Here is a 13,599-nt window from a genome sequence, read left to right on the forward strand (position 1 = left end):
GAATCAGTGCTATTCATATTGAATATAACAAATCATCACAAGTAGCAAAGCTACAGGATATACCCCGGAAGGGGAACTTTAATAGCCATCACCAAGAACGGCTGAGTAGAACTACTATTGACCTGAAGGACACAACCGTCTGACTGGGACTGCAGCAGGAGGTGGACAATTAAGTAGCCAAGGGGAGGAGAATCCAAGAACATCTCCATCCTCAACTAAGGCAAAGGGGAAACCTACTTGACCTTGCCGTCCCCTGTCCACCTGCTGTAGATGCATCAATCCATCACAATGTTAAGAGGAGTGACCGTCACACAGTCTGCACGGGGATAAAATCCCATCTTAACACCAAAGGTACCCTCCATAATGTATTCTGGCATTATCATCATTTTTTTTTCTTTTTTCTCTCCTTACCTTTGACTCATCCCCCAGCGGATCTGCTCTCCCCTCCTCCCCCAAACCTGCCTATCACTATCTCTTACCTGCATCTACCTATCACCACCTTGTGCCCACCCCACCTCCCCTCTTTTGTCCACCTATCACTGCTCTGCTTTTACCTCCTATATATTGGACTTCTCCTTTTCCTATCTTCAGTCCTGAAGAAGGGTCCTGACCCAAAATGTTGACTGCCTGCTTTTCTCCACAGATGCTGCCTGGCCTGCTGAGTTCCTTGAGCATCATAGTGGTTTTCTTCTAGATTCCAGCATCTGCAGTCCTTTGTTCCTCCTTTATCATCATGCTGAATGGATTAGACTTAGGACAGATCTGGCTGTCGAAAAACTGGCTATCTTTGAGATGCTATGGATCATCAGAAATAAGGGAATCATATTCCAGCACAATCTATAACCTCATGGCGCAGCATATCCCCCACTCAGTCCTTACAATCAAGCCAGGGACCAACCCTAGTTCAACAAGGAGGGCAAAAGAGCATGCATGAGCAGTACCAGGTACCTAAAAATGAGGTACCAACTTGGTGAAGCTGCAACACAGAAACACGTGCTACACAACAAACGTTGAATACAACAGACAAATGAAAACATAAAATGTTGGAAATGCTCAACAAGTCAGGGAGCATCTGTGGAGAGAAAAATGGATGATGTCTTGGTTCTTTCTCCACAAATGCTACCTGACTTGTATTTTCCAGTATTTTCTTAATTTCATTTTGCAATTTGATCAACTGCAATGTTTTGCTTTTCTGCAACAGACCATAATTCCACAACCAATAAATCATATTATACCTCTGCAGTCCTGCCACTCTTAGTTGTGAATGGTGGTGGACAATTAAGTAGCCAACAGGAGGGGACTCCAAGAACATCTCCATCCTCAATGATAGTGGGACCTGGCTTGTGAGTGCTAAGAAAAGGGTGAAGCATCTGTAAGCATTTCCATCCAGGTGTTCTGAGTGGATGATCTTGGCTTCTTTTCAAGATCTGCACTATTACAGAAGCCAATTTGATTCCCTCAATGTGATATTAAGAAATGGTTGATAGCACTGAATGTAACAAAAGCTATGAGACCAGATAATCTCCCAGCTATAGCACTGAAGACTTACCTTCCAGTACTGGGCACTCTTCTAGCCAAGCTGTTCCCGAACAACTACAGCACTGGGCATCTATCCAACAATGTTAAAAATTATTCCAGTATATCCAGGTATGTTTCATCTTACCTGTGATACTGAGTTGCAGCTTCCTAGGTTGGTACCAGGTCACTCAATTTGATTATAAAGGTGGGATGAGAGATATGCTGGGTCATGAAGTTACAGACTGCACTGGAATATATTTTTGTTGCTTCTGATGGTTCACGGTGTCTCATAAATACCCAATTTTGAGCTGATTCCATTCAGCATAATGGTAGTTTCATACAACTCAGTAGAGATTGTCTTTGGTTTGAAGACAGGATTTTTTCAGTGGTTGCTTCTAGCAATGTTATCATGGACTATGCATCTACAACAGGTAGACAGGAGAGAACAAGTTTGAATAGATTCATCCCAATTCTTGGTTCACTCACTAGTTACAGCAGGCCCAGGGCTCAGCCAGCTCTGTCAGTTGAAGAGAGGCAATAAATGGTGGTCTTGCCAGCAGCACCAACATCCTGAAAAATGGATAACTGAAAAAAAAGTAAAACTTTGGGCACTCAGTTAAATTAATCTTTTGTTTTTACATTTAACAGCCTTGGAAGTGTTTGATGAGCAGTGACATTGGATTTTAAGTGTAAGAGACATTTTTTATTCCGCTATTTCGCAGATTGTTAATATTGCAGATGGGATATCAACAGTTAGAATAATTGTCCAATCTGATTGCTTTCTATCAATATAGTGGGCCAGTGTAGATCCATTAGAATAAATTGATAAATTATGATATGGTTCAATAAAGTTGGATTATATTTCTTTGAGTATCCAAGATTGGGGACTAACTTAATTAAGGCTTCTAAAATATTAAAATATTAAAACTTTTTATGGAGTAGTGATGAAAAAACTCTTTCCTCTGTTGGGTCAGTCAAGTAGAAGGGGAAATAATCTTAATATCAGAGTTGGGACATTCATGAGTAAATCCAGAAAGCACATTTTCACAAAAAGAGTAACAGAAATTTTAAACTCTCTTCCCCAAAATCAGAACAATTTGAGTTCTCTAAACTAAGATGGGTTGATTTTTGTTATTTGAAAAATGCTGTTGAAATGCAACACCACTAGTTTTTACTTATTATCTTGTGCAGAATTGTGCTGCATGCTACTGATGGTGACAATTTGGAAGTTGCCATCATCATCACTCCTGGCTGAATGGTCCATACAAAGGGATCTTTCCTTCAGTATTCCAGTGGTACGTTCCATACGAACTCTGATGATGTCATGAGCTGCACTACATTCATCTGTTGTGAGGATGTTTCTGAATGGCACAATCAATCTAACCAGAATAATATAAAGAGTAGTTCTGTTCCATCCATTCATTCAGTCAAGTATCAAATACTGAAGCTGAAGATTGAGCATAATAATTACTCCTGAGATAATGGCAATAATATATGAGATCACTTATTTGCAGTTTGAAACCACATGCACAATCATCAGTACCTGTATTTTATAGGTACCTATATATATATAATGATGTGAGCTCCTAATGACTACAAATATTACATCTAAAATGTACTGAATTTTTGAAAAGACTACCAGACAGTAATGGTTTCGTGTTTTTTCCCATTGGTTTTCTACTGGAAATATGATTAAAGGTGTTTCGCCTGACAAACACTGTATTGGTCATTTGATTTATATTAAACTGAACTGCAGATTGGCTTCTCTGGCAGGTGCCACTGGAAGATTGCCCAATAGGATCTTTTGCATAAAAGTTTAATGTCAGAATGGGTTTCAGAGCTACACTGAGAGCCACCCAAATCCTTGAAGTGTGCAAATAAGCCTGCAGCAGGTTGGGTAGCTGTGTCACCATTTTAGCAGTGAAACAGAGTTGAAGAAAGATCTCCTGTGACATACCCAGGTAAGTGTGACATGGAATAGAAACATGACTTTGGATATTGATTGCAGCAGTCGTGATCTCTAAGGCACTGCAGCAATAACTGTCAAAACTCAAGCAAAGGTTCTCTCGCTAAACTGAGCAGCTTCAACAAAGATGCTTGATGGTGAAATACTGATGTAAAAAAATACTGAACTACATTCAGTTAATATGAGGAACAAGGCCTTAACAGATATTCTGAAACAGACTATAGCCATTTCATTATTATGTAGCCATTTTATAAGGGGAACTGCATATGTAGGTGATTGTTGAAATATGTCCTTTCATACCAGTATACATGGGAGCAATACCTTACATTCTTAAATGGATCTTTTGTTGAAGCTCTACAATTTATTACAGCATATGTTGCTGGTGTTTTGGCAATTATTGCTGCAATAATTCTAAGGTTACAGGCACAACAATGAAAAAGTAAGGTTGGGATAGAAGTAGGGCTTTTAAGGCATAGATAGGAAAATGCCACAGGTAATGATAGGGAGGTGGCAGAAGTATGAAGCCATTATTCCATTTTGATATTTACCAAGGAATTAAAACGTGGTAATGGCATTGAATGTTGAAATGAGGAAGGAAACAAATGCATTTAAAATAGAAGAAGGGGATAAATTAAGTAGTTTAATCAAAATCAAAGAGGATAAAACCCCAGATCCAATAGATTGCTTCTGCACATTTTCAAACAATCTAGAGAAGAGATGGCAGAAGTATTACTATACATACTTAATAATTCATTAAAAAAATGTAGTATCAATGGGCTGGCAGTTAGCCAACATAATACCTACAGTATATTTCAACAGGCAGATAGAACAAGTCCAGGGAATTATAACGGAGACACAAGAGATTCTGCAGATGCTGGAATCTGGAGCAACACACACAAAATGCTGGAGGAACTCAGCAGGTCAGGCAGCAGCTATGGAGGGAAATAAACAGTTGACATTTCAGGTTGAGACCCTTCATCAGGACACTGATATTCTTGAATTCCTGATGAAGGGTCTCGACCCGAAACACTGACTGTTTATTTCCCTCCATAGATGCTGCCTGACCTGCTGAGTTCTTCCAGCATTTTGTGTGTGTTGCAGGGAATTATAATCTAGTCAGCTTAACATTGGTGCTAAGAAAATAAAGGAATCCATAATAATGGAGAAAATGAAAGAATATTTAAAGATGAAAAGTAAATAAGGAAAGCCTGGGTTTAATAGTGGAAAGTTTTGTTTGCCAACCTTATTGAATTTTTTGAGATGAAAGCAGAGAGAACAGACAACAGCTACACAGTAGGTGTTATTTATTTAGGCTTTTAAAATGTCAATGATAAGGTACCAAAGAACATAAGAAATAGGAGCAGGAGTAGGCCAACTGACCCCTTGAGTATGCTCCACTATTTACTAAGATCGTGTCTGATCTGGCCATGGACTCAGCTCCACTTACCTGCCTTACCAGAAAAAAGATCCCCAGAAAAAGCGGAGTCAGAGGATAAGTAGCAGAATGGATTGATAGATGACCAGAATGGAAAACAAAGAGTAGGAGTGAAAAGTACCTATTTATAGTGGAAGAAAGTGAGTCGTGTTCTATCTGAATTAGGCCCTGGAATCAAAAACATGATTCTAAAATTGCATATGATGCCAAATTGGGAGAGACAGTCAAAGTTGAGAGGACACCAACATGTTATAAGAGGATATAAATAAACTTGCATAATGAATAATTGACAAAGTTCAGCACATTAGAGCAAGCAAGTGTGTTTTTGTAGGAAGAACAGGAAGGTCACTTATTAATAGGAATGTGTATGTCTAGGTGGAGTAGAGGATCTCAGGGTACAAAAACACTAATCGCTAAAAGTTGCACCACATATTAACCAAATCACTAAAAAGCAAATCAAGCATGTGTTTATTTCTGGAGGGAATAATGCTAAATCTGTATTGTACCTTGGTTAAATCACACCTAGAGTGCTGTGTATAGTTCTAGTTGCCATATTATAAAAAGGGTGTAATGGCAGAAAAGATTCACTAGAATGATATTCAGAAATGCAAGGAAAACATGAGAAAAAAAAGAATAAACTGGGTCTCTTTTCTCTTGAGAAAAGAAGTCGTAGCATTGACCCAACTTGTACTTTAAACTATGAAAGGCTTTGATAGTTGCAGAGAAAGCACATGTTATTGTACTTCTGAAGCTGGGTAAGGATCTCTCAGACGCCAAAAGCTTCCAGCCAATTCTTTTGCTTTAGCACCTATACAAATGTATGTCATTATGAACTGAGTCTCAGCCATTCCAGAAAAGCAAATCATCCCTGATTAGATTGGTTTCTACCAGGCAACTCATTCATCAGCCAGGTGCTGAATGTTATGGAGTACATTGAACTTGACTTTGAGTAAAACCTAATCACTGGTGTCATTTTTAAGCATCTCTCAGCAGCCAGTGATGCTGTCAATTCTCAAATGTTGCTTTGGAAGATCTGCAATGTGACTAGAGACAATCAGCTGGTTTGTATGATCCAAACACTTGTGGAAAACCATCACGTTTATGTTGAACTTGGAGGAAGACACAACGGCTGGATTTTGAAATACAATGGTCTACCCTGTGGAAGTGTCTTGACATTTTAGCTCTTTAATGTTTACATGAATGAACAATGAATTAATTTAAACACACCTAGCTTTATCTACACCAATGGCCCAACAATAGTAACACCAGTAGGGTAATTTGGTCAGATTGAGCACATTATAAGAGCTGCACTAGTTTGCTGCAAATCAACTTAAACCAAACCCAAGAAAATCACAAATCAGCTTCTTCCATCTGCATATTCACAATGCAAATAAAAAATTAAACATCAATTAGAAGAGTGTCCTCTCACTCACTATACAAACCCTATGTTCTACAAGAGAGCTACATCAAGAAGTTGAAAAGTAGTCAGTGGTCAAAGCAAAACCAACCAGAAATTTGCAAGTTTGAAATGAGTCATGCTGCGGTTGGAGTATTGTGTGCAGTTCTGGTTGCCCCATTATAGGATGGATGTGGAGATTGTGCAGAAGAGGTTTACCAGGATGCTGCTGGATTAGACGGTATGAGCTATAAGGAAAGGTTGGACAAACTTGAGTTGTTCTCCTTGGAGCGTCGGAGGCTGAGGGGAGCCCTGAGGGAGATCTTTAAAATTATGGGAGGCATAGATAGGGTAGACAGTCAGAATCTGTTCCCCAGGGTAGAAATGGCAAACACCAGAGGATATGCTTTTAAGGTTAGAAAGGGGAAGTATAAAGGCGACGTGAGGGGCAAGTTTTTTACGCAGACAGTGGTTGGTGCCTGGAATGGGTTACCAGGGGTAGTAGTGGAATCAGGCAGTTTGCTAGAGCTTAAGAGGCTTTTAGATAGACAAATAAATGTGAAAGGAATGGGGGGATATGGATGGTGCACAGGAGGAGGACATTTAGTATAAATCGGCATCAAGATTGGCACAATATCATGGGTCGAATGGCCTGTCCAGTGCTATGTTCTCACAACCTCAACATTATAACTCTGCAGAAAAAATCTGAAGTTGCACAGGAGCTTCATCATAACAGCACACAGAGCAGGCACTTCCACTGCAACCACTCAGCAGCAGGAGCACTAGGCTGACCTAGCAGTTTTCTTTGGGGGTAAAAGAGAAATAAATCATCTGGAATTCCCTGAACTACCTCCATACCTAAATTGGTCTGTCAAGAATCAACATGTTAAAATGGGATTACATACAACACCTGAGATCTATAATTGAGGTGAGAGGCTCACCATGCATCACCTTTTGATCCACTTACTGCGCAAGGACAGTCCATGAAAGATGCAGAATTTTGCCAAGGTGAACCCATGAGTTTTACACCATGCCTGTCAAAGGAAAGTTGTCTGATTGTTATGGATGGATGCAAAAGTCCATCTAGATTGATTATGACTACTGCATCATTCTATTCTTTCTGTTGTCTTGTTGTAGAATTCAAAGGTTCAAGAAAGACTTCTCTACTGAAATCTATGTTGACTACTTATTATATGTTTTAGTTTCTAGCTGTTTTTCTATTTTGCCTTTAGCAAGGATTCCATTATCCTTGCTATCACTGATTTTAGGCTAACTGGTATATCATTCCATGGGCATATTATAACTGTCTTTTTAGATATAATTATAATGTTTACTGTCTGTCAGCCCTTTGGTGTTCCAGTTTTCTCTCACAAATTATTAAATAATCTCAAAATATGGGATTATTCTCTACAGTATTTGAAAATACATGGATGCAATCTGCCCAGACCAATTTTTTTTTTAGTTTGATTAGCTTACTTAACAATTCTCTTTAATTTAATTGTGGCAATATCTCTCCTAAGCTCAACTTTTTTGCCCAGTTGATTCATTTCCCTGATAAACAATTTATTGTTTAGTAATTCTACCATTTTGTGCTTTTGTTCTATGGATAGATTTTTATTCTATCCATTCCGTAATGGCCCTATTTCTATCCCAGTTTTCCTTTGGCTGTACTTTATGTGCCTGTATAATACTTTCTTATTTTGCTTTATAATAATTTAATTGAATTTTATATTTCCTTATTCACTTTGTATTTATGTGTTATTCTTATTTTGTTCATTATGTCTTTGTATTCTCCCTTGTTATGTTCTCCTCTGCTCTCCACATAGTAGTGTGTGACTCTTTCCTTAGCCTTAAATATTCCCTTGTCTTTATTTATCCATGGAGTCTCATCATTGCTTGGTTTGTTCTAGAATTTTCAGGGAATATATTTGTCCTGATCTGTGCTGAAAACCTTATTAAATGTTCTATGCCCTTGTTTTCATTGTTTGCTAAGCTTATTGGCTATTTTATTTTCTGAAGTTATACTGCCAGCCCCATAAAATCAACTGTTCTACAATCTGCTACCCTATAACCTCAGCATAAATCTGGTTGTCTGTGTCTCCTTCTCAGATTATGGCCACCATCTTGTAATTGTGACCATTTTCAACCAAGAAGACAAATCTCATTGCAGTGATTGCAGAAAAGTTTCTCTGTTGTCATTGCAAGTGTCCCCTTCAATTGCCACTTCCCAATGGCCCAAGAGTGCCTCCCAGAGGTATAATGCAGATTCTACCCATCAAGACATACAACTGATGCAACCTTAATCCTATGACAATCCAAGAAAAAATGTAGAGAGCAGCATCAATTGCTGTAGGTGGCCCTTTGGACTTTACAAAAAAAATTTAAGTCTATTAACCAAAAGGAATTACAGAGGATCCTTCTCAAATTTGGTAATCCTGTACAATAGGTTCAATCACAGTGCAGACTGGAGTCTGGCAAGGCTCTGCCATTGCACCAACCCTTTTTGCCATCTTTCTCACTTCAACCAGATTTCCACTGGAGTGGAGCTAATATACAGGACAATTTGGAAACTGTCCAACCTTTGTTGCTTGTACTCCAGAAGCAAGCTCACTTCAACTTTAAGCTATAGTATACAGATGATGTTTGCATATGCGTGCACTCAAGAGGTGAGCCAGAAACCATTACTGATTCCTTCATCAAAGCTGAGGAGAAGATGGACCCTGTACTAATATCTGGAAGGCAAAGATCCTTCACCCTGCTGCACGTAAGTGCCCCCTGACAATCAAGATTCATGACAAGAGTCTGGTCAACATTGATCACTTCCCGTATATCAAATGCCACCTTTCAGCAAGGGCAAAATCCATCACCATTTCCAATGTGCCAACTTAGCCATCAGCTGCTTAAAGAAAAGAGTGTCTGAAGACCAAGACCACAAACCATCAGCAAGTTCATGATCTACTGAATAGCAGTCACCTTCCTGTATGCTTCAGAGACAGAGTCCTGTGTGTGCCTCCAAGCCCTGTCGACTAAATCTTTCAAGTCCATTGGCAGGAACTGCAAACCAATTATCAGTGTCCTCTCCCAGACCAATATCCCCCAGGCTTTTATCATGCACACCCAGTTCCAATGGGCAGGCCACATTGTCTGCATACCTGACTCCAGACTCCCAAAAACAATCACTCTACTCCAAGCTTCATCACAGCAAGAGGATTCAAAGAGCTCACAAAACATATTTCAAGGACATCCCCAAAGCCTCCTTGAACAAATGTAACATCTTCACTGACTCATGGGACTCTCTAGCCCAAGACCATTCCAACTGGTAGAGAAACACCTGGATAGGCACCAAACACTTTGGAGCATGTGGAGGCCAAATACTGTCAGTCAAAGGAGCACATAGCAATACAAACAGCACCCTCCCATCCACCCCACCTGTGGCAGATTCTGTCAATCCTAAATGGGATTCGTTAGTCACCTTGGATCCCACAGGACAGTAGTGGAAGCAAGTTATTCTACCCAGGAGATGGCCTAAGAGAAGAATGTTGTCTTAATGGTTCAGGTCTGCTCTGGTTTATTTTCCATCACTACCTACAGCAAATCCTCCCTTACTGGGCTTCTTACATATGGTATTAGAAAAATATCCTGAAAACTTCGTTGTAACTAATTTGCTTTTCATTTTACAGTAGACACTGAAAATGTTTAGCTAGGTCAAGAAATATCTGTGGAGAGAGAAACAGCATGAGCATTTCAACTCAATGATCTTTCATTGAGCCAGGAATAAAGATAATTAGATGCAGAGATGGGAGAGAAGAGAAGCAAAATCAAAAGAGAAGATCTGTGATAGGTCGCAAGGCAGGAGAGATTAGATATCAAAAGGGGTGATACTGCAAGGTAATCAAATTCTAGTAGAAGTTTAAATACAGAATAATTATCTGAAATTACCAAAGGAAGATAAAATAAATACTGTAAATCTAAAATGAAAATACAGGAGATGCCCCTCATCTGAAATTGGTGAAAATGTTAAGTCCTAAAGGTCTTAAGGAAAATGAGCTGCTATTCATTGAGCTTATGTTGACCTCCATTTCACAAGGACATTCTGAGTGGGAGGGAAACAGAGAATTAAAGCAACAAGCACTTGGAAACTGGAAATCATGCTTGCAGACTGATGGAAGTTGTTATATGAAATGGTTATCTAGAATGTGTTCGATCTTCCCAGAAGAGGCCACATGGTGAGCACTAAGTCCAGTATACTAAATTAAAAGTAGTACAAGTAAATTACTGCTTCATGTGAAAATATTTCTTGGAGGTGTGGTGATCTGGGATTGAATCATTGTTCATGAACTCCCATATATTACAGTTCTGAAGCTTGGTCCTGCCATCTCAATGTTTATTTGTTGATAGCTTAAATTAAGGTTAGCTAAACTCCTTTATGTTTAAAGAAAATTTTTAAAAAGTTATTAAATTCTCACCCAAAAGCAAAGAACACCACTAAAGCAGTTTATTATCAATTAGCCAATCACCAGCCTAATACTCTTCAATATTACAGGGTCTGAAAGTTATTTGTCTCAGCTTAATAGATGGCATTGGAAAATCTCACCTTTTTCTCTAGTATTTTAGGTATTTCAGTTTGTTACTGTTATTTCAGTTTGATCATCCTTGGATCATTCATTGGCAATTACCTTTTTAAGATTTTATTTTTTTATATGCTAAGCAATAAAATTCCGAGCAAGTTTAAAGTATATACTGTTGCAATTTTACACAAATCACTACAAGACAGAAGAAACACTCTTTTCGCCCTTTCCATTGAATTCCTAATTCCAAAGATCACATTCATAAATTCTGTACTTGCCACATTCTTTATGACCCATTCAATTCACACTGTAATCTATGGTTACACCCTGTGCTACAAGTCTCCGCTCCAGTGGAGATTTTTGAATTTTTTCCCTTTGGAGCCACATTAGTTTTGTAAGGATATAGCTATCAGGGAAGATTCATCAGACTCTGTAAAAAAAAGACTAAAAGGAGATCTGCATCATAATAACCAAATGTGATAAAGGCACATCTCTGCTATGGAAATTACATTGAACTGTAAATGATGTGGAGGAAAAACTAAAGTCTTTCAATTTTAACTGCAGGAAGTACAGTTTCTGCTTCTGGTACCTCAGATGTGAGGACCGATTGCTAATTTTTAAGGATTTCCAGTGTGAAACTACCTGCTGTGCTCAGGAGATAGTCTAGAGCTAAATCCTCAATTTAGTCTAGTTCTTTTTAAACATGTATAGACTCCAAAAAGATTAGAGACAATTTTAAGTGTCCTTTGGAATCATAGGAATTTATAGCATACCATATTATGTCTGCCAGAAATGAACTACCCAACCCAATTGTGTCTCACAGCCCTTGTTATGCAGCCTTTCAGGTATGGTGCATGAAGTCTCATTCAGGAACTTTTTAAATGCAATGAGGATTTCTGGCTCTAGCTCCTTTCAGTTAGTGAGTTCTAGACCCTTACCATTCACCAGGTGAAAATAGATGAACTAATTCCATCAGTTTTTTTTCATTTGCTTATTACTAAATTAATGGCTTGGATATTCTGCTTTGGACTGATTTAATCTCATTAATGGTAAGGAATCATTCTTCAGACTGTAATTTCTAATGATGTGGAAAGTTGTGGATGTCAGAATTCTCAGTGACTCTTGTCTTTTTCCTGCCTTTGGGAAAGTTTTCACTTTATTTGTAAACTGCCTTTGGGCAGTTTAAAAAGTGGGTAGAAAAGAAAAACGGAGGCTTCGTGGGTTTCACTTCGGAAGACATTGGGACTTCAGAGCAGATAAGTTTTTTCTTTTATTTTTAGTAGGGTTTTTATTATAATGGTTAGATTTTATAAGGTTCTTTTTTAAGTTGTTTTTTAAGTTTTTAATCGGGAATAGTGAGGGCTGGACTGTGCAGGTGCGTGACGTCGGCAGGTAAGGCGTGGGCAGTTTAAAAAGCAAACCGCCATATCCAGTGGGCAGCGTCGGAGCGGGCAGCAGAGTGAGAGGGAGCAGAGTGGTCGGGCTTTGGCTCAAGGGCTTAGGTGTAAAGGGGCAATGCAGGTGAGTAGCTGGTAAGTAGATAAAGGTAAGGTTTACCTGTTATCTAAATTTTTAAGTAGAAAAACTAGGAGGGAAAAAGAATTAGCTCTGATGGAGGACATGGTGGTGTGCTGCAGCTGCTTGATGTGGGAGCTCGTGGCCCTTGCTGCGGTCCACGATGGCCACATCTGCAGTAAGTGCTTGAGGCTGGAGAAACTTCGGCTCACAATCGATGAGCTGGAGTTGCAGCTTCAAACACTGTGCAGCATCATGGAGGGGGAGAGTTTTGTAGATACTGTACATAAGGAGACGGTCACCCCCTTAGAGCAGGTACTAGTGGAGTCCAGGAAGTTGATAGAATGGTGACTGTCAGGGGAGGGAAAAGGAAAAAGAAAACGAACAAGCAGTTAGAGCAGAGGACCCCGGAGGCTGTTCCCCTCAGTAACAGGTTTTCCACTTTGGAGGCTGTTGAGGGAGATGACCTGCCAGGGCCTAGCAGCAGTAGCCAGGTCTATGGCACTGGGACCGGTCCTGCTGCTAGGAAGGGAAGGGAGGAGAAGAGGAAGGTGGTAGTGATAGGGGACTCGATAATCAGGGAAACAGATAGGAGGTTCCGTGCAGTTAGCATGAATTTTGGATGGTTTGTTGCCTCCCAGGTGCCAGCATCCGGGATGTCTCTGATCGGGTCCACAGGATTCTAGAACAGGAGGGAGAACAGCCAGAAGTCGTGGTTCATGTTGGTACCAACGACATAGGTGGGAAGAGGGATGAGGTCCTGAAAAGTGAGTTTAGCAAGCTAGGCAGAAGGCTGAAGAACAGGACCTCAACAGTAGCGATCTCGGGATTGCTGCCAGTGCCACGCGATAGTGAAGGGAGGAATAGGAGGAGATGGCAAATAAATGCGTGGCTCAGAAGTTGGTGCAGGAGGGAGGGTTTTAGATTTTTGGATCATTGGGATCTCTTCTGGGGAAGGTGGGACCTGTACAGAGAGGACAGGTTACATCCGAACCTGAGGGGGGGCCAATATCCTTGCGGTCAGGTTTGCTAGGGTGGTTCAGGAGGGTTTAAACTAGATTGCGAGGGGGAAGGGAACCGGAGGAGTAGGTCAGAGGAAGAAGGGGATGGGGAAAAGTCAGATCTGACAGGTAGAGAGGCTTTGAGGAAGGAGAAGCAGAGTACAGGCTATAAAAGTAGTAAGGTGGATGGGCTAAAGTGC

Source organism: Pristis pectinata, chromosome 2 (genome assembly GCF_009764475.1).
Source record: "Pristis pectinata isolate sPriPec2 chromosome 2, sPriPec2.1.pri, whole genome shotgun sequence".
NCBI classification, from domain to species: Eukaryota; Metazoa; Chordata; class Chondrichthyes; order Rhinopristiformes; family Pristidae; genus Pristis; species Pristis pectinata.